A 22,971-nucleotide genomic window follows, 5' to 3' on the forward strand; every position below is an offset into this window, starting at 1 on the left:
ATAAATGAGAACTTGTTAAATAGTTTCACAAGTTAAATATTTTAGATGATAAATGTTAATCTTTCCTTTAATTTCCTTTGTAGTAATCAAGATGGCTTCTACTAGTGAAACCGTCACAATAGCTAGAGATTCATGGCTACGTTCTTTTATGAACAAATATATTTTAAAAGCCGACGGTAGTAATTTTAAATATTGGGAGGAACAACTTCGATTAGCTGCCGCAGGTGATGGCAAATTACGCTACCTTGTCGATCCCTCTCCCCCTTCGCCTTGTACTAAGGCCACTGCCGATGTAAGGGAGGCTTATTCAAATTATCAAAAGGAATCCGCCGCAATTAAAAATGTTTTGATTTTTTCAATGGATCCTGCTTTACAAAGGCAATGTGTCAAGTTTCGCGATGCACGTGAAGTATTCTCGAGGCTTTCTACTATGTTTTCTCAAGCCCCGAGGATAATTCAGTATGACACCGCAGTTCGTTTCTTTGAGGCTAACCTCAAAGATGGTCAACCTGTAAGTTCACACGTACTTAAAATGATTGAGTACATGGAAACTTTAGAGGGGTTGGGATGTAAGATCCCCGACGAACTAGTGGTAGACCGAGTACTCCACTCTCTCTCTCACGTCAAGGAATTTACCCAATTTAGGGTAAATTACAATATGACGAACATGAGAAAAAGTTTACATGAGCTCCATTCTCTGCTTGTGCAAGCAGAGAAAGATATGGGATTGAGTGGGAGTACGAGGAAAGATGTACTTGCGATTAAAGTGAAGGGGAAGAAGCAGTTTAAGAGGAACGGGAGTAAGAAGCCCGTTCAGGTGGAGGGCAAAGGTAAAGCAATTGCAAGTTGTTATACCAAGCCTAAACCTATAAAGGGTAATCCTCTTAAAGAAACTTATAATTACTGTAATAACAAGGGACATTGGACGCGTAATTGCACGAAATACTTGGATGACATCAAAGCTGGCATTGTGAAGCCAACATGTAATTTCTCAACCGAATCTTTTATAATAGACATAAATTATGCTTCAAATACAACTTGGGTATTAGATATTGGTTGTGGTTATCACTTGTGCAATCATTTGCAGGGCTTAAAAAGCATAAGAAAGCTAAACAAGGGTGATGAAGATCTCCGAATGGGTAACGGGTCTAAAGTAGTCGTCGTCTCAGTAGGAACTTGTGTACTTAACTTAGCTTCAGGGTTGCAGTTGTTTCTTAATAATTGTTATTTTGTACCAACGTTGTCTAGGAATATAATATCAGTATCTGTGTTAGACACGGAAGGTTTTTCTTTTGTAATTAAATACAAACGTTGTACTTTTTCCCTTAATGGGATTGTATATAGCGAAGCTATTTCTATTAATGGTATTTATATTCTAGATACTTGCAACGATGTTTATCATTTAGATAATAAAAGACTCAAAACAAGTGATCCCGATCGATCTTATTTATGGCATTGTCGATTAGGACACATTAACGAGAAACGCATTAAAAGACTAGTGTCGATTGGTATAATTAAACCTTTTGATTTCGAATCATTTGGTACATGCGAATCTTGTCTTCTTGGCAAGATGACTCGTTCACCTTTTCTAGGAAAAGGATCTCGAGCTAGTGCGTTGTTGGGTTTAATACACACCAATGTATGTGGTCCAATGACAGTCACTACTAGAGGTAATTATGACTATTTCATTACTTTTACCGATGACATGAGTAGATATGGGTATATTTACTTAATGAGGTATAAAAGTGAAGCTTTTGATGAGTTCAAAGATTTTCAGAATGAAGTAGAAAACTAATTAAATAAGAAGATTAAAGCATTACGATCAGATCGTGGTGGGGAGTATTTAAGCAATGACTTTAGAGATCACCTTAAAGACTGTGGTATTGTATCCCAGTTAACTTCTCCTGGCACACCACAGTTGAATGGTGTGGGTGAAAGGAGGAATCGAACTTTATTAGATATGGTCCGATCAATGATGAGTCAAACTGAGTTACCTAAATCATTTTGGGGTTTTGCCATTTCATCTGCTATACGCTCACTTAATCAAAGTCCCACTAAAGCAACTGACAAAACTCCATATGAGATATAGAAAGGGAAGGTCCCGAATATGCGATACATCAATGTATGGGGTTGTGATGCTTATGTCAAGAGCAAGTCTGACGATAAGCTTGCCCCTCGTTCTGAAAAATGTATTTTTGTAGGCTACCCTAAGGAAACTTGTGGATATTACTTTTACAATAGTAGCGAGAACAAAGTGTTTGTGGCTCGTGAAGCTGTCTTTCTAGAAAAAGAGTTTATTTCTAGAAGACAGAGTGGGAGAAAATTTGAACTTGATGAAGTTCAAGAGCCACAAATTGATGTGTCAGTACAGGAAGATGTTCTTTCTACGTCTGAATCGGTTATTGTTCCTTCTGAACCTAGGAGGTCAGAGAGGGTTAGTCGCTAGCCTAATAGATACCTTGGTGTTATCGAGGAAGAAGGTGACTATGAGGTTTTACTTTTGGAAAGTGATGAACCCAAGACCTACAAAGCAGCTATTACTAGTTCTGACTCTAAGCTATGGCTCGAGGCCATGCAATCCGAAATGAATTCCATGTACGAAAATCAGGTATGGGTTATGGTTGACTTACCTAAAGATGTTCAACCTCTTTAGTGTAAGTGAATATTCAAGATTAAAATCGGCATGGATGGACATAAAATGTCTACAAAGCTAGATTGGTGGCAAAAGGTTTCACCTAGGTTCATGGTTTACATTATGATGAAACTTTTTCACCAGTTGCTATGCTTAGATCTGTTTGGATAATGTTAGTGATTTCTGTATTTCATGATTATGAGATATGGCAAATGGATGTCAAAACCGCTTTCCTGAATGGGTTTCTGGGAGAGGAAGTGTTCATGACACAACCTGAAGGTTTTGTGGATCCTAAAAATCCTAACAAAGTATGAAAATTTAAGAGATCCATTTATGATCTTAAGCAAGCGTCAAGGAGTTGGAATCATTGTTTTGATCATGTTATTAAACAAAATGGCTTTTCTCGAAGTGTTGAGGAACCATGTTTATACATATGAAGTTTTGTGGGAGTAAAGTTGTTTTCTTACTTCTTTATGTGGACAACATATTGCTCATTGGGAATGATGTAGATATGCTTGCTTCTGTCAAGAAGTGGTTAGGAAATCACTTCCAAATGAAAGATTTGGGAGAAGCTCAACGCATCTTGGGTATCCGGATCTATAGGGATATATCCAAAAGGATATTAGCTTTGAGTCAAGAAGCCTATATCGATAAGATTCTTGACCGGTTCAATATGAAAAACTCCAAGAGATGTTTTCTACCTATAGGCAGTGGGATTACTTTGAGTAAGTCACAGTGTCCTACTGAGCCTAAGGATATGAAACGCATGAAATCGATTCCCTATGCTTGCGCTGTTGGATCGATCATGTATGGTATGATGTGTTCTCGTCCTGACGTCTCGTATGCTTTGAGTATGACGAGTCATTTTCAGAAAACTCCAGGTGAGAGTCACTGGATAGCCGTCAAGAATATTCTGAAGTACTTGAGAAGGACTAAGGATTCATTCTTAGTGTTTGGAGGAGAATTTGAATTACGTATAAGAGGTTATACAGATACCAGTTTCCAAACCGACAGGGATGATTTGAAATCTCAGACTGGTTCTGTCTTTTTGTTGAACGGAGGGGCGGTTTGCTGGAGAAGTTTTAAGGAGTCTGTGACTGCTGATTCTACAACGGAAGCTGAGTACATTGCAGCCTCTGAAGCTGCAAAGGAAGCTATTTGGATTAGGAAATTCTTAGAGGGACTGAAAGTAGTTCCGACCGCCGATGATCCTATCACTTTGTATTGTGATAACAGTGCGTGGGGCGATTTTTCAAGCAAAAGAGGCCAAGTCTAGTAACAAGTCTAGACACGTACTTAGGAAATTTCATGTAATTAGAGATTTAATTGAAAGGAAATAAATTACAGTCTGTAAGGTTGGGACATCTGACAACATCACTGATCCTTTAACCAAGCCATTGTCTCAAGCTAAACATGATAGTCATGTAGTTTCGATGGGATTAAGACGAATGCCAGGACTGTTGTAAATTATATGATATGTAATAATTAAGATATTGTCTTTATTATTTCATATATGATAATTACATTTATCGTTGTATTCAGTTTTTATATCTGAATTCTATATAATTTGTTTTTATGCAAATAAGTTGTAGTGACAATGTCGAACCCTATTAAAGTGAACTGGATTAACATTGTATTTTGTCCCTAGTTACTTAATGAGGTGACATCTCAGAGTGACTAGATTGTAAGGCGATAGATGACAAGTTCGACTGTCATATGGTCATAGTGATGGTTGATCGACTACATAGGCAGATTGTGAGATGATTTGTCGGACAGTGACCGTTTGTAGAGTCCTTTTGTTGCTAGGTCGTGGCGAGGATTTCTAATTATTCCTTCGAGTCAATTCTTTAGACTGGTGACTATTTATCTGAGTTGGTGCAGTTTTCCGGTGGCTTAGGTTTTTGTTCTAGGTCGCGCCGTAAAAGGAGGCCGATGGGCATTTACGGGGTCATTGTGATCTGTATCGAACGAAGAAAATAGGTTAACAGGATTGTCCATTTAAGTCATATTTTATCTCAAGGCCACTCGAGGAGAGGTGACTGGAAATGCGTGGCCAGTCCCGGATGAGATCTATAGTAGATTATCCGATCAGACAATCATTCTCCTGATCGAGGAAACCACTCTATGATATGATCACGTGCAAGAATGACCTGAAAGACATCTTACATTGAGTGGGAGATATTATTGGACAAGAGAATTGGTAACGCAAATTTGTGTCGGACAAGTGGGAGATTGTTGGAGTAGTGTCCTCCACAATAAGTGCGTTTACATATTAAATCTCGTTAAAGGAATATCAGGTATTTATTTATTTATTTATTTGTCAGCTGGTCATCCCTAATCGGTAATGATTGGCTAACTAGAGTTTGACATTGCTGTCGTGTGACGACGGTGATCAGCTGATCCCTTTAGGTCACACATATAGGATGATGCCCAAATGGAAAAACTAATTATTTGTATGAGATATAAATTAATTAAATCATTGTATTAATTGACTTTTAATAAGTCAAGTGAATGTATTATTTGATGACGAGTTATGAACTTGGGCTAAGGAGATTTATTATTTAATTATTCGATAATTAATTAATAAATGTTAATTGAAATTTAATAATTAATAGTTAATTAATTAAATTTATACGATATGTGTATAGGTTTTGAGGTAAAGATAATTAGCTATTTAAATTTACAAGAGGTTGTAAAATTGGCTAATAAGGGATCATGAGACACATTTTATGTTGATAAAATGGTCTTATAATTACCCAAATGTTAAGTGGTCATTAATTGTTAATTTGTATTATTTAAGTATTAAATAATCAAATTAATATTATATAGGGTATTTAAATGTAAGACTTATAAGCATTTGTGGGACAAATGTCGGAAATCAAAATGGACCAAATAGGGTCCATTTGACCAGTTTCTATAAGGTCTTATAAGACCACCATGTGTTAACATTATGTGACCATAATCACATGTAATGTTCCTCTCATTTGTTTACATTTGAGAGGTCTATATATACCCCTCATTACAGACTTGCATGGGTGATTTTTAGAAGAAAAAATCCTCTAAAATTGATTGTTTTGGCCGGTTCATCAGAGGAACAAGGAGTTCATTTTTATTCTTTTTTCCTCATCAAAGCTTGATTAATTGTTGATCATCAAATTAAAATATAATTCATAAATAATTGTAATACTCCGTATTTATATGTCTTGGGGTACTCTATCGAGTAGCCCTTACTCTGTCGAGTATGGGCAAGTTACGAAATAAAATAGTTTCTGACCTGTTGGGTACTCGATCGAGTAGCTGGGGTACTCGATCGAGTAAGGGGGTACTCGATCGAGTACCTTGGGTACTCGATCGAGTGTCCGGTTTTACGGGGAGTTTTCTCGGGTTTTGTTAATTATGCGATTAAGGTATTTAAACATATTCGTCATTGTTTTAATTCACTTTTACAAAACCTAAAACCTTGTTTAAGAGAGAAAGCAGCCACTTCATCTTCCTAATCGCATTCTTATCAATTCCCGGAGTTCAGACGGTCGGTTCTTGTCGTTTTTCGTGTCGTTGGATTCCGTGCATCGAGGGTAAGCTTTTAATATAGTTTTTATAATGTTTTGTTAAGATTGGTTAAACCCTAATTTAGGAATTGGGGGTTTTGGTGTGTAGTTTGTGATGTGTAGTCTTTATGTGCTGTATGATAGGAGGAGAATTCGTAGAGGAGCCGTTTTGATACAGCTGTAGATACCGTCTGCGTGTTGTGCTTTCCAGGTAGGATTTCCTACTCAGTATTAGTCCCATAATGGGATATTGGTGATGTGATGTAGTTAGTTGTTTGATATGATGATTGTGATTGTGATTGTGATTGTGATTGGTTGTCTATGGCTCTCGAGATGCGTTCTCGGCTGAGTGGGGTCACTTGCATGGAGTGACTTCACGCCCTATTTTCGCCCTTCGTGGAACCCGCCACGGAAGGGGATGTGCACATTAATGGGACAGGGTTATCGCTCGTATGATGAGCGGGGCTTAGGTGGGAACGGCTGCGGTCCCCCCATCGCGTGTGGTCGGGTCCAAAGTGGACGATCGATTGAGATGATGGGAGTTGGTGGTGTGTGTGTGTGTGTGTGTGTGTGATTCATTTGTCTGTTTGTCTTATTATTGTTATCTATATTGATTGTGTGATTAGTGATCGACCCGGTGTTGTTTTGTAAACTGCGGTGATCCATTCGGGGATGGTGAGCAGATATTGAACAGTATAGAGATGAGTATCTTGGGATAGCCGGGATGGCCACGACATGACAATAGAGTCTTCCGCTGTAGTTTAGCATTTATTTACATTTCAGTTGATAATGATAGTTTGGAATAATGTATCTTACTTTGGTTTGGTTTGAGGATTGTATTTATTCATTAAACTATTTATATTAAACGTTGTTTCTGTTTTGTCTATTTGATTATCATACCTCGGGCGACCGAGATGGTAATGTCTTCATACCTGAGTGGTCCTGGTAAGGCACTTGAAGTATGGGGGTGTTACAAATGGTATCAGAGCGACGATCCGAAACTCGTAACCAATGAACTTAATGAACATAGGGAGTCAATTAAAATGAACCCGGGGTAAAAGTTGTAGGAGCTAGTGCAAAGGCTTGGGAGACGTCCTAAAGTCGCGGGGGTCGCCCTACAACTTTGAACCGGTCACATGGGAAAGTGTTTGTCGAGTCATATGTGTGCTTGGTTAACTTGTTAACAATGTGATGAAGTGTGTGATTGTTGGATGTTGAAGGAGAAGTTGAGAATGTGAGAGAAAAGTAATATATGTGTAGACTTGATGTTGGAATAACATGTTGGGTGTTTACAATATGGCTTTAATAGCATGATGAATTGATCTTGTTGATAGTAGAAAAGATGCGTAGCATACTTATTATGATATCATGTGGTTTTATAAAGTTTAACATGTTAGTATATGACGTAATATGCGGGTAGCTCTTACGTATTAGTGATACTCGATCGAGTGGGACTGACTCGATTGGGTGGGTTTTTGGCGATTTTGAGTCCAGAATCGAGTTTTGGGGCACTCGATCGAGTAACTAGGGGTACTCGATCGAGTAGGGGGTCACTCGATCGAGTAGCCTAGATACTCGATCGAGTAGGTAAGAGATCGGAAGGTCTGTTTGGTTGAGTTTGGGTACTCGATCGAGTACGTGGGGCACTCGATCGAGTAGTCTGTTACTCGATCGAGTGTGTTTGGGAACTCGATCGAGTGGGTTCTGGGCAGCGTGTTTTCGTGTTTTGAGGTTTAGTACGTGTGTTTATGTTTACCCTTTCTTATATAGCTTCAAGATGCCGCCCAAGAGAACTGCTTTGTACGCGAGAGCTGAGCTTATGACCACGGATGACATCGTTAAGATGTTAGAGCACCAGGATGCTCTTACTGAGACCCTGAAGGGAGTGAATGAGGACAAGGATAAGAGTAAGGAGAAGGAGGTTGATCATTCTAAAATCAGCCTCTATATTGCGAGGTTTAACCCGAAAGAGTACAAGGGGGTTGAGGAGCCTAATCTGCTTGATAGTTGGTCGAGAGAGATGGAGAACATCTTAGACTTGGTTCATTGTCCGGATGAGATGAGAGTAGAACAGCTGCGTTTTATCCGAGGGAGGGCAGGCAAGTGGTGGGATTCGGTGAAGGTGAGTGCTAAGGAGATATACACCAACCAAGGCTTACCCGCGATACCTTGGGGGAGTTTCGTAGGAAATTTGTGAGGAAGGAGTTCGACGGAGCATGTGAGGAGTAAGTTGAGGGAAGAGTTTGATAAGTTTAAGATGACACGAGATGTCCGTAGCCGAGTACTACGTGCACGGTTCAATGAGAAGTCCAGGTATGCTGAGGATATGGGTTTAAGTGAGGAGAACCTGGCATTGAGGTTTGAGAGAGGGTTGACTACCAAAATTATGGATAAGTTACCCGTGGGAATCCTTACCGATGTTAAGGAAGCTTATGAGAGGGCTGGGAGAGCTGAGAGGTTGGTGGAAATGGCTCAGGAGAGGTCTGGCGGTGAGAAGAGGAAGTCGGAGAGCGAGGGTGGTGGCCAATCTAATTACAAGAAAGGCAACTACAATCAGTCTAAAGGATTTTCTTCCGGGTCTGGGTTTACTGCTGGGACTTCCTTTGGGCGAGGCCGAGGGAGTGTGAGTAATAGTTGGGGAGTGACCTGCTTTGGTTGTGGTGGTGTAGGCCACAAGAGACATGAGTGCACGAGTGCACCGGATCCGTTCGCAGACTCGCACGAGCTTTGCGAGCAACAGACCGGCTGGATCATGGCCAAACCGGGGAGGTCAGAGCTACCAGAGTGGAGGCAACCGCAACGGCGGTAATTCTTATCAGAAGACACCGATGAACAACAACAACAACAATCAAGGGTCGGGTGCTAAGCCGACCGCATCGCCAAGATCTTGTCCGGGGAGGTGGGCGGAAGACCATGGCAAGTTGTTCATGATGGACAAGAAGGCATTTTGAGGAAGATGCGCACGTTATCACCGGACATTCCTTGTTAATGGTATTCCTACGTTTGTTTTGTTTGATTCGGGGCTTCTCGTCGTTTGTGTCTTCGAGTCATGTAAAACAGTTGGGTTTGAGAGTATATGAGTCCGTTAGGGAGCAAGTTTTCATACCTTCGGGTGAGTCTGTATCGTGTGGGAGGTTGTTTAGAGATGTATCTTTGATAGTTGGGCAAGTCGATTTCCCTGTAGACTTGCTAGAGTTTCCTTTTAATTGTTTCAAGATGATAGTTGGGATGGATTGGTTAGGAAAGTATAAAGCTAAGATAGACTGTCATCAAAAGAAAGTGTCCTTAAGGGGTCCAAAGGGTGTAAGTGTGTCTTATCGTGGGTTTCTAGTCAAACCCAAAGTTAAGTTGATTAAAAAATTGTCACCTTGAAGTCGTATCCGAGGAAGGGATGTCCGTTGATCTTGTGTCATGTGAGAGATGACCGGATAGAAAGTCCAAAGAAATTGATGAGATACCGGTGGTGGGAGAGTTTGCAGATGTTTTCCAGAGGAGATTCCGGGGTTGCCACCGAAGAGGGAGATAGATTTCACCGCTGAGTTGAAGCCGGGACTCCGGACCGATCTCTAAGGCACCGCACCGTATGGGTCCTAAGGAGATGGAGGAACTTAGGAAGCAGTTGGATGATTTGATAGAGAAGGGATACATTAGACCAAGTGTATCGCCTGGGGAGCACCGCCTGTTCGTGAAGAAGAAAGATGGGAGCTTGAGGTCGTGCATAGATTACCGGGAGCCGAACCGTGTGACGATAAAGAACAAGTATCCTTTGCCAAGGATAGATGACCTGTTTGATCGGTTGAGTGGTGCAAAATGATCTTTTCTAAGATTGATTTGAGGTCGGGGTACCATCGGTGAAGATTAGAGAGGTGGACATACCAAAGACACTTTCACGTCAAGGTATGGCCATTATGAGTACGTGGTGATGCCGTTTGGGTTGTCTAATGCGCCGGCAGTGTTTATGGATTTGATGAATAGAATCTTCGTACGTTCTTGGACCAGTTTGTAGTAGTGTTTATCGATGATATCTTGGTCTACTCTAAGACTAAGGAGGAGCATGAGGAGCATCTGAGGATCGTGTTGCAGACTTTGAGAGATCATGAGTTGTATGCTAAGCTGTCCAAGTGTGAGTTCTGGTTAGAGAAAGTTGCTTTTCTGGGGCATGTAATCTCTAAAGATGGGGTAGCTGTGGATCCGGCGAAGATTGAGGCAAAGGACAAAGTGGGAAGCACCAAAGAATGTTTCGAGGTTAGAAGTTTCTTGGGTTTAGCCGGATACTACGCATACGGTTCGTGAAAGATTTCTCCAAGATAGCTAGACCGATGACAAAGCGTTGATGAGGAAAGAGAACAGTTTCGTTGGGATGAGGGTTGTGAGACGGCGTTCCAAACATTAAAGGAGCGTTTGACCACGCCTCTCGTCCTAGCATTGCCTCTGAAGGGAGCGAGAATTTCAAGGTTTATACAGATGCCTCGAAGAATGGGTTGGGATGTGTGTTGATGCAGAATGGTAAAGTGATTGCCTATGCTTCTAGGCAGTTGAAGCCTTATGAGGAGAACTACCCTACTCATGATCTGGAGTTGGGTGCAGTGGTGTTTGCTCTCAAGATTTGGAGACATTACCTTTATGGAGCAATCTTTAAGGTATTTTCTGATCACAAAAGTCTTAAGTACATCTTCACGCAGAAGGAGTTGAACATGAGACAGAGGAGATGGATGGAGCTGATTGGTGATTATGACATGGAAATTATCTACCATGAAGGGAAGGCCAATGTTGTTGCGGATGCTTTGAGTAGAAAGAGTGTACATTCCTTGTGTACAGCTCTATCTTTGATGAGGCTGAGGGATGAGGTAGCGAGCTTTGGGATACATATGATGCAGAAAGGGGATGCCATGGGTGATATGACAGTACATCTGGAGTTTTATGATGATATTCGGGATAAGCAGGCTTTGGATCCTAAGATAGTGGAGTGGAGAGCTGGAGTAGAGAAAGGACAAAGTGTCCCGCTTTTCTATTCATACGATGGTAGTTTGAGGTTTGATGGTAGGTGGTGTGTTCCGAATGACGAGGAGTTGAAAAAGACAATCATGACAGAGGCGCATTGCACACCATATTCAGTTCATCCAGGTGGAGACAAGCTATACAAAGATTTGAATAAAACGTTTTGGTGGCCTGGGATGAAGAAAGAGACAGCTGAGTTTGTGTCCCGTTGTTTGACATGCCAAAGAGTTAAAGGGGAACAGAGAAGACCACAAGGTAAGATTCAGTCTTTAGAGGTGCCTGAGTGGAAGTGGGAATCCATTTCCATGGATTTCATTGTGGGTTTGCCGAAGAGTCAACAAGGTAACAACATGATTTGGGTGATAGTGGATCGTCTGACTAAGTCAGCTCACTTTGTTCCAATGAAAGATACATGGACTAAGGCACAATTGGCTATGGCCTATCGAAAGAATGTGCTTAAGTTACATGGAGTCCCTAAGGACATAGTGTCTGACAGAGATGCGAGGTTTATATCGAGGTTTTGGAAGGAGTTGCGCAGAATCGTTGGGAACAACTTTGAAGATGAGTACAGCATTTCATCCTGCGACAGATGGGCAGACTGAGAGAACAATCAAGACTCTTGAGGATATGTTGCGAGCTTGTGTGATGGATTTTGGTGGTAGCTGGGAGCAAAGGCTGGATTTGATAGAGTTTTCTTACAACAACAACTATCACACCAGTATTGGTATGGCACCGTTTGAGGCTTTGTATGGGAGGAGATGCAGGAGTCCAATCTGTTGGGACGATAGTGCCGAGGCAGTGGTTTTAGGACCAGAGATGGTGCATGAGATGGTGGAACAGATTAAGATGATCAGGGAACGGATGAGAGCAGCCCAGGATCGACAAAAGAGTTATGCAGATCTACATCGTTGGGACATAGAGTTTCAGGTTGGGGACAAGGTTCTTCTGAAAGTGTCTCCGATGCGTGGAGTTATGAGATTTGGGAAGAAAGGCAAGCTAAGTCAGAAGTTTATAGGGCCTTATGAGATCTTAGAGCGAGTTGGGGAAGTTGCTTATCGTTTGGCTTTACCAGCTGCGTTGGAGAGAGTGCATAATGTGTTTCATGTATCGCAACTGCTTGAAGTATGTGAGTGACCCGTCACATGTGTTGGAGGCAGAGAGCTTAGAGCTAGATGAGTCTTTGTCATACCTTGAGGTGCCTAAGCAGATTCTAGACCGAAAGGTTAGAAAGACTAGGAGTGGTGAGACAGTTTTGCTTAAGATCCTTTGGTCTAACCACGAGACTGAGGAAGCTACATGGGAGGCGGAGGATATCATGAAAGAGCGTTACCCTTTCCTTTTTGATCAGGTATGTATGGTTACGAGGACGTAACCTTGTTTCTTTTAGGGGGGTAGGAGATGATCGCGAGAGTTTTTAAGAGTTTTATACACCTTTTATATGTTGTGTCGGTATGTTTGTCGGGATAAGTTGGGTTAGTATCATGCTTTACGTTGTGTTTGTTTGACCTTCGAGTCGGGAGGCTTATGGGAGTACCTTTGTTTAGTAGTGGTTTGAACTTCGGGGACGAAGTTCCTTTTAAGGAGGGAAGACTGTAATACTCCGTATTTATAAGTCTTGGGGTACTCTATCGAGTAGTCCTTACTCTGTCGAGTAAGGGCAAGTTGCGAAATAAAATAGTTTCGACTGTTGGGTACTCGATCGAGTAGCGGGGTACTCGATCGAGTAAGTAGTACTCGATCGAGTACCTTGGGTACTCGATCGAGTGTCAGGTTTTACGGGGAGTTTTCTCGGGTTTTGTTAATTATGCGATTAAGGTATTTAAACATATTCGTCATTGTTTTAATTCACTTTTACAAAACCTAAAATCCTGTTTAAGAGAGAAAGCAGCCACTTCATCTTCCTAATCGCATTCTTAGCAATTCCGGAGTTCGACGGTCGGTTCTTGTCGTTTTTCGTGTCGTTGGATTCCTTGCGTCGAGGGTAAGCTTTTAATATAGTTTTTATAATGTTTTGTTAAGATTGGTTAAACCCTAATTTAGGAATTGGGGTTTTGGTGTGTAGTTTGTGATGTGTAGTCTTTATGTGTTGTATGATAGGAGGAGAATTCGTAGAGGAGCCGTTTTGATACAAATTTGTAGATACCGTCTACGTGTTGTGCTTTCGGTAGGATTTCCTACTCGGTATTAGTCCCATAATGGGATATTGGTGATGTGTTGTAGTTAGTTGTTTGATATGATGATTGTGATTGTGATTGTGATTGTGATTGGTTGTCTATGGCTCTCGAGATGCGTTCTCGGTTGAGTGGGGTCACTATGGGAGTGACTTCACGCCCTAGTTTCGCCCTTCGTGGAACCCGCCACGGAAGGGGATGTGCACATTAATGGGACAGGGTTATCGCTCGTATGATGAGCGGGGCTTAGGTGGGAACGGCCGCGGTCCCCCAGCGCGTGGCCGGTCCGGTGGACGGTCAAGATTGAGATGATGGGAGTTGGTGGTGTGTGTGTCTGTGTGTGACAGTTCAGCTGTCTATTTGTCTTATTATTGTTATCTATATTGATTGTGTGATTAGTACTGACCCCGGTGTTGTTTTGTAAACCTGCGGTGATCCATTCGGGGATGGTGAGCAGATATTGAACAGGTATAGAGATGAGTACTGGGATAGCTGGGATGGCCACGACATGACGATAGAGTCTTCCGCTGTAGTTTAGCATTTATTTACATTTCAGTTGATAACAGATAGTTTGGAATAATGTATCGTACTTTGGTTTGGTTTGAGGATTGTATTTATTCATTAAACTATTTATATTAAACGTTGTTTCTGTTTTGTCTATTTGATTATCATACCTCGGGCGACCGAGATGGTAATGTCTTCATACCTGAGTGGTCCTGGTAAGGCACTTGGAGTATGGGGGTGTTACAATAATAATATACATTATATAATATTATTAGTGTAATAATATTACATATTACAAGGTTGTTACTATAATTACCTAGTAAGTAATTCTAGTAAGTTTTTGGGTTGATTCTTGGGTGCCACCATAGGAGGTACTCTTCTTTGAGTACTAGAAGACTAAGGAGGATCATCCATATTTTCTAGCACTAGAACTACAAAGGTAGGAGACCTTTGTGGTGCCCAAAATTTGCATTATACCAATGTAAGAAAATTTTTCTCTTAAGATGGTTTTATACCATCCTTTTTGTTATTTTTCTTTGCATGCATGTAGATTTAGACCACTACACAAAATTAGTATGTAATTTTGATTTCATAAGATGAGTTTTACATGGTCTAATTATCTAACATAAGAAAGGTGTCTTTCGACTATGCATGGGTTCTACTGGCAAAGGAGGGTCTGTGTCGATTGAGTAGTCTATCGACACTGGCTTGTCGATCGACTTGGTAAGACTGTCGATCGACAGAAACCAACCAGGTAGTTTTGGATTGTTTCCTAACTTTTGTTCTACCTTACCTAAACTATAAAAACTCACATATACCAAAACTTAAACACTTTTTCAAACTTAAAAACCATCTACATGTTACGCATAAGAGAAAAGAAAGACAGAAACGAGAGGGGAAGCAGACAGTGGAGACGCGGGGTTCGGATTTCGATCAATTGCTTCCATATCTTCGTTCGTAACTCCTTCTACTCTAACCCTACTATCGTATATTCAGTATTCGTTAATGTTGGTCTCGATGAATTCATAGAGAATGAGTTGACCAAGTGCCCAATGCTCTAATTTAGGTTTTGAGTCGATTGCATCGTACTTGTTTACGTATTATCATTAGAATAGGATCTGAGATCGTGTACCATCGTGACCATGGCTGGTGTGCCGGTTGATCGTATGGCCGTGACCTAAGGCGGGATGGTTCCCATGATTCGTTGTTTTTTTTACGGGTGGATTTTTGATAATTACGATATTGTAATATATAGGTGTTGATTTCATAGAGGAGTGGTTTTAATTCCTTCTTGCCTTGCTATTGTAGATTTGCTATAGATAGGGATAACCTACTTATCCTTGTTACTGCATAAGTTTCATAGTCTGATTGTAACGTATTTATGTCGCGTTTGGATGAAAGGAAGTGGCGAAATACTAATCGTCTAATGAACAAGTCGAACAACACGCTGTAGTAGTCGATCGACAGGCTGAGCATGGTTGAAATACAGGTAGTGTTGTGGTCGATGGACGGAGTGTATGTATCGATCGACATTCTAGTTTCTACGTGATGTTTGAGTACTGTTTAAGCTTATCTGTTATGCATTTATTAAGGATTATATCATATGCTTGTAATATATATTGTTATTGTATGATCTATGAGGCATGGTAACCAGGAGATGCACCAGTGTGTATGGTAATATGAGGCACGGTGACAGGTAGTTGTTACAGCAGGAGCTGGATCAGGGGCTCCCAACCCTGACCAGGAGACAGATCAGATCCAAGCAACATCCATTGAACCAGTCCCAGCTCAACCAGTCAAGAGGTTCACCAGGTCCAGCTTTCAGCTGCCTATAAGGCCAGCTGGAGTAGGCCTCAATTAAACCCATCAAAGAGTCTTAAACATCCAAGACCAGCCAAGAAAATGCAAAGAAAAATCAGCACTGAAAAACAAGCAATAACAAACAGTCACATGTTGCTGGAATAGTTGATAAAGCATAAAGCAAACTTTGTATTTTTGGCGAGGCAATTGTGAGACTAATACAGAAGGACCACTGCACCATCCTTCCTCGAGATCAACTGCAGGAAAACTACAAGAAACCTTGACTTTAGAAAGTACTCAACTAGCCACCAAGAACAACAGAAACCTGTGCACAAATGCCAAAATGACAGACTGCACCCTTGCTTTATTTCAGACTGTTTTTACCCATTGTTGTTTAATTTTCACCTAGTAATTTTATTTTCCAGCTTGTAATATAATTAAGGTAGTTTGTACTCATCCTAGATTAAATCTTGGCCCTTGGATTGTTAGGTTTCGAGCTGTAACTCAAGGTCAAGGCCTATATAAGGACCTGTGTCTCAACTGAAGAAAGTAGATTATTTTGAATTAAAATTATCCTTGACACTTCTCTCGTTTCTTTCAAACTTGTGTTTAAACTGTAGTTTGGAACCCTGGCCTGGTATTAACCTGTGATATCTGTGGTTAATTGATCAAATTCAGTTTGGCATCATTAAGTTGAACCTGTTTCTATCCGTGGTTTAGTTTAATTGTGTTGAGCAAAGTTCAAGCTTTAATCTTGTGTTCAACTGTGGATTTGAGTCTGAAATTTGTTAAGTTATAATCTTGAATTTCCTGTGAATCTTCTGCGGGAATTTAAGGTCTTAACTATATCTTATCATTACACTAAACAATTCATAAACTCGGTTGAGTCAGTTGTCTGCAATCTCAAGATTTCAAGTTGTTTCAGTTGAATTTAAAATACTTAGAGTCCTTCTAAATTAATGAAATTTGGTACTGTTTTAGAACAATATTAAAACCTATTTGTCACAAAAATTCATAATTTTCCAAGGTCATTTGGTATTTTTAAAGTGCCTTGCGAACCAGGCTGCATTGTTGCCTATCCATAGGGTTTACACTGCATTTTGGTAATTAGAGCTCAGGTTTAACACAATTCCACCTTTTGGTTAGTCTTGGGTTGAGAGAAGCTGTGAGTTCATTATCCCTACCTACAACAAAAAACACAAAAACAACCATGAGTGAAGAGAGACTTGCTGGTATTGAGACCAGAATAGAAACTCTTGCAGGAAATGTGGACACACTGCTCAATGTTGTTCATGTAGTGATGGAGAGGTTTCCAAACCATGATCCAATAAGACAGCCACATGCTAGAGGGAGAGGTCGAGGCAGAGGCTTCTTTATGGGAGCAGGGAAGGGACAACCACCACCTGGATATGAATCAGAATCAGAGGAAAGCATCAGAACACAAGAGGAGGCTCTTGAGCAAACAGACAAGCATCTGAAGGTAGAAATTCCTGATTTTTCTAGTAGTCTTAACCCTGATGACTTACTAGAATGGATTAGGGATGTTGAAAAAATATTTGAGTTCAAAAATTACAATGATGTTAAGGCTTGTAAAGTTATCGTGTTAAAGTTAAAGAGATATGCATCACTATGGTATGATAACCTTAAACATCAGAGGTTAAGGGAAGGGAAGGAGGCTATTAAATCTTGGTCCAAACTTAAAAAGAAATTGTGGGATAAGTTTGTTACCAAAGATTATACCCATGACATGTTCATTAAATTGTCTAAGCTTAGGCAGGATGAGAGACCCCTTGAGACCTATTTAAGAGAGTTTGAGAAACTAATCTTACAGTGTGAGATAAATGAGAAGCCTGAGCAAATGATTGCTAAGTTCTTAGAAGGGCTTGATAAGAATATTGCTACTAAGGTTAGAATGCAACCACTTTGGTCATATGATGATGTTCTAAACTTAGCACTCAGAGTTGAGAAGATGGGGAAACCTAAGCCTGCCACACATAAACCTAAGCCTGTCTATATACCCTACACTGGTGTTAAGATTACTGAGATACCTAAACCAGTGACCCAAGCAGGAGTAGACAAGGGGAAGGCACCTATGTTCCCTAAGTCCAACCCACCCTTAACTAAGGAAAATATTAAATGCTTCCAATGCCAAGGGTATGGCCACTTCAGGAAGGAATGTCCTTCCAAGAGAGCATTTACAACAATAGAAGTAAAGGAATGGGAAACAGAGGGTTCTGTTGAGTATGAGGAGAAACCTGTGAATGAGGAGGTAACCCTTGAGGAGGAACCCAACCAGGAAATAGTCATGGCTCATCCTGATACAGGCCATAGTCTGGTTTTATGGAGGGTAATGCACTCTCAACAAGCACCTTTGGAGGAGGACCAAAGATCCCTCATTTTCAGGAGTTGATGTACTATTTAGGGCAGGGTGTGCAACTTGATCTTTGATGGTGGGAGCTGCACCAATGTGGCATATGTCACCATGGTTAACAAGCTTAACCTCAGTACCCAGGAGCACCCCAACCCTTACAAGCTCAGATGGCTAAACAAGGGAGTAGAGGTCAAGGTTGATAAACAGTGCTGGTTCCATTTTCAATTGGCAATGTTATAAAGATGAGATCTTGTGTGATGTGGTCCCTATGAATGCATGCCACTTACTATTTGGCAAACCATGGGAATTTGACAAGAATTCTATCCACCAGGGGAGGAGCAATACATATTCCTTCAAACAGAGCGGCAAAAAGATCACATTAACTCCTCTACCACCAAATCAGAAGAACTATGGGAGTCCAAGTATGACTGATCGACTTAATGGGGTTCTATTTTTATCTGAAGCAGAAATGCTCAAAGAAATGCAACAAGAACAACCTGTTCTCATCTTATTGCCCAAAGAGATTCTTGAGGATGTGGAGCATCAACTGCCAGCAGAGGTTAGACCATTACTGGGATAATACCAGGATGTCTTCCCTGCTGAGTTACCTAGTGGACTGCCTCCACTGAGAGGTATGGAGCACCAGATTGACCTTATGCCAGGATCTATACTCCATAACAGACCTGCATACAGGTGTGATCCTGATGCTACAAGAGAATTGCAGAAGCAAATTGATGAACTGATGAACAAGGGATTTGTGAGGGAATTCTTGAGTCCCTGTGCTATCCCAGCACTGTTGGTACCTAAGAAGGATGGCACTTGGAGGATGTGTATTGACAGTAGAGCCATCAACAACATCACAGTCAAGTATAGGTTCCCTATACCTAGGTTAGATGATATGCTGGATGAGTTAAATGGTGCCAGGATCTTTTCTAAGATTGATCTTAGGCAGGGTTATCACCAAGTGAGGATCAGAGAAGGAGATGAGTGAAAGACTGCCTTCAAAACTAAGCAAGGGCTCTATGAATAGGTGGTTATGCCATTTGGGTTATCAAATGCCCCTAACACGTTTATAAGATTGATGACAGAAGTGTTGACGCCTTGCTTGGGGAGATTTGTTGAGGTGTACTTTTATGACATCCTAATCTACAGCAAATCCACAGGAGAACATTTGCCTTGAGAAAATATTCCAAATCCTGAGAGGCAGCAAATTATTTAGAAAATTGGAAAAATGTACCTTCTTGGCTTCTGAGATTAAGTTCCTAGGGTACATTATCTCTGGAAGGGGGATTTCTGTGGATCAAGATAAGATTGATCCTATTAAATCTTGGCCAATCTCTAAGAGCATCACTAAAGTGAGAAGCTTCCATGGTCTTGCTTCCTTTTACAGAATATTTATCAAAAACTTCAGTGTTGTTGCTGCCCCTATCACAGAGTGTAAGAAGAAAGGAGAGTACAAATGGACTGGGAATGCTCAAAAAACATTCAACTAGATCAATAGAATGTTGTGTAAGGCACCTGTTCTCAGGTTACCGGATTTCAACTGTTTGTTTGAAGTAGAATGTGATGCCAGTGGTGGTGGCATAGGAGCTGTATTGATTCAGGAGAGGAAGCATGTTGCCTACTTTAGTGAGAAGCTATTTGGAGCCAAGCTGAGTTACTCCACTTATGACAAAGAATTCTATGCAATTGTCAGGGCTCTTATGCATTGGAGCCATTACCTGAAACGGAAACCTTTTGTGCTGAACTCAGATCATGAAGCTTTGAAATATATCAATGTCCAGCACAAGTTAAATCACAGGCATGCCAAATGGGTTGAGTTCTTACAATCCTTGACATTTTCAAGCGTGTACAAAGAAGGAAAGCAAGAAATTGTTGTTGATGCACTGTCCAGGAGATATTCATTGCTGACAGTTATGGAACAAAAAGTTCTTGGGTTTGAGTTCATGAAAGAGCTATACAAAGATGATCCTGATTTTTATGAATATTGGTTAACTCAAACAGAAAGAACTAAGATTCAGGGAACCAAGTTCTTGCTGCAAAAGGGTTTCCTGTTCCATGGGAACAAGCTATGTGTCCCAAGAGGCTCATACAGGGATCTGTTGATCAAAGAGGTGCACTCCAGTGGGTTATGAGGCTATTTTGGGGTCCAAAAGAGATTGGATATCTTGTAGGAGCAATTCTACTGGCCCGAAATGATGGGGGATGTCCAGGTAATGCTCAGGAAGTGCTCCATCCGCCAGCAAGCCAAGAGTTCCTTTCAGGCAGGACCTTACACACCACTGCCAGTGCCAAATAAACCTTGGGAAGATGTGAGCATGGACTTCATCATAGCCTTACCAAGGACTCAAAGAGGAAATGACTCAGTGATGGTTGTGTTTGACAGATTCAGTAAAATGGCTCATTTCATAGCATGTAGGAAAACTGAGGATGCTGTGAGTGTTGTTAGGCTATATTTCAGCAACATTGTCAAGATACATGGGTTTCCTAAGACCATAGTCTCAGACAGGGATGTCAAGTTCATGTTTGCATTGTTTTGTTAGTCTTTGGTAATTGATCACTATCTTAGATTAATTTTGTTAATTCGTTCTATAAGTCGAGAGGCACGAAATCGGATTAGACTAAGCATGTGTAGTAGGACGACCTAGTCATAAACGAGAGTTTCTCTAGGACCCTGTCTATGGTTGACACTAATTTGAGAATTTATCAACTCCTATGTTTAATTTGAGAATTTACTTAATTTGCATGTGTGACCCGATCTCCCTAGACTATTTCTTTATCATTATAGTTTTCGTCCACTATCCAACCAACCAATCATACGATAACCGACCTTGATAAAATTCACTCCATAACAACTAATTAACAACTACCGTCTTTCTGTGGATTCGACCCCTATGTAATACATTAATTTGTGTCTATGGTATTTATTTTTGCATAGATGTGCGATAGCCTATCATTAAACAATTTAAGTTAAGCATTTGGTTCTAAGTAATACAATTTTTCCTTTCAAGTTTATTTGGGTTTCATATTGTGTTCTCATTGCTCAAGTTCCATGTTCTTTATTTCGGTAATTTCGATTCTAGTTTATTGCGTCTTTGCATTTTCCATTATCGTTGTTTTATAATTTACATTTTAGTTATTAGCATTTCATATTAGTTTGTTATTTCATATTACTATCAAGTTATTGTCATCACTAGTTTATCATTAACATTTCATGTTACATTTCTCATCTTTAGCATTTCACTAATTTATATGTTTTTTCTATTTAGTTTACTAATAATTTATAATATTTCATTTAGTTATAATGCCATTGTTATCATGTTTATCATTTCATACATTGTTGTTAATTTCATTTCTACTATGAGTGAGTAGTTTCATATGTCTAAGGAATAGGGAAGCCATGCATGATTAATATTTGTAAATGTTGAATTAGGTTGATGTAATATTGTTTAATGACCATAATTATTGATTAAGTTTGTTAATTCGTTCTATAAGTTTAGAGGCACGGAATCGAATTAGACTAAACATGTGTTAGTAGGATGACCTTGTCATAACGAGAGTTCTCTTGGACCCGACCTATGGTTGACAATAAGGCCGTGAGGTGGTTCTCATAAGACCTAAACAATTAACAATGTCATATATTCTGAGTTTAACATAAACATCTATGTACAATTGCATGTGTGAACCGACTCCCCTGGACTCTTTTATCAAACAAACCAATCGTAATCGACCTTGATAGATTTCTATTCATAGCATTTCATAACGCAATTCCCGTCTCCTTGTGTTCGACCCCTTGTACTACATTTATTTGTGTCTAGGGAATTTTATCTTTGATTAGGTGTGCGACAGGCCTATCAAATTTTGGCGCCGTTGCCGGGGAGCACGGTTTTATTGCGTTTAGAATTGTTGATTTCTATCTTGTTTTATTTTGTCTTGAGGAACACTTGTTCTTTGAGACCGTTGCTTACAACGTTTTTGATATTGTTGTCCTATTACTAGGTCTTCTCGCATTGGAGAATTGGTTTCACCTGATTCCGAGCTCGAGAAAACCTTGCGTAGAAAACGGCGTTTTTTGAAAGAAATTAAAGAGGCCGCTTCTCCCGTGCAAATTGAAAGTGCAAGAAAGTCTTACTTAGACGATCTTCAAGCTTTTGAAGAGGAGGAAGTTTCTAGTTCATCATCACCACCACCACCACCATCTCAAATCAAAAAGATGGTGAAACGTTCAGATCATTCCAAGCCCACCGCGGCTATGCTCCCGGCGGGTATCACTACTACCCAAATTACCGCCTCGAAGTTCGAGATCAAACCGGCTTTTATTAGCCTTGTGGAGAGGAAGCAATTTGGGGGAAGTCCTTTAGATGATCCCAATTTGCATGTTCAAAATGTTTGTGACTATTGCTCTATGATTCGGTAAATGAGAGTCACTCAAGGTCAAATTAGGGAAATACTTTTCCCTTTTTCTTTGAAGGACAATGCAAAACTATGGATCAATAGCCTTGATCGCACCGCCATGGGAATCACCAATTGGGAAACTTTGGCTCTTGCTTTATATCAAAAGTTTTTCCCACCGGAGGAAAACTCAAACTTTGAGGAGCCAAATCACGGGATTCCGTCAACAAGCTCTTGAGAACTTATATAAAGCTTGGGAAAGGTACAAGGAGTTGCAAAGGCAATTCCCACATCATGGGTTGGATGCTTGGTTCCTAGCTATAACATTCTACAATTGATGTTGTGCCGAGTCCCGAAGAATTCTTGATTCTGCCAACAATGGGCGGTTTGATCAAATTGACACAGATATTGCTCATGCCACGATTTAATTCATGGCGATTCATGATGCCCAATATATCAATTCCCGGAGTACACCTATCAAAGGTAAAGAGGAAACTTCCGACACTACCATTTTTAAAGCTCAAATCTTATAGCTCCCAGAAAAGTTGGAGGCTC

At 40.4% G+C, this 22,971-nt stretch overlaps 1 non-coding gene across 1 annotated transcript; it reads right to left on the reverse strand.

Moving 5' to 3' along the window:
• Positions 1-22,610: 22,610 nt before the first annotated feature.
• Positions 22,611-22,717, reverse strand: LOC141637329 (small nucleolar RNA R71). The gene has a single exon (XR_012541715.1). It is a non-coding gene; the product is annotated as a small nucleolar RNA R71 (small nucleolar RNA).
• Positions 22,718-22,971: the final 254 nt, after the last annotated feature.

This window comes from Silene latifolia, unplaced genomic scaffold (assembly GCF_048544455.1).
Source record: "Silene latifolia isolate original U9 population unplaced genomic scaffold, ASM4854445v1 chrun_scaffold_16, whole genome shotgun sequence".
In the NCBI taxonomy this organism is placed as follows: domain Eukaryota; kingdom Viridiplantae; phylum Streptophyta; class Magnoliopsida; order Caryophyllales; family Caryophyllaceae; genus Silene; species Silene latifolia.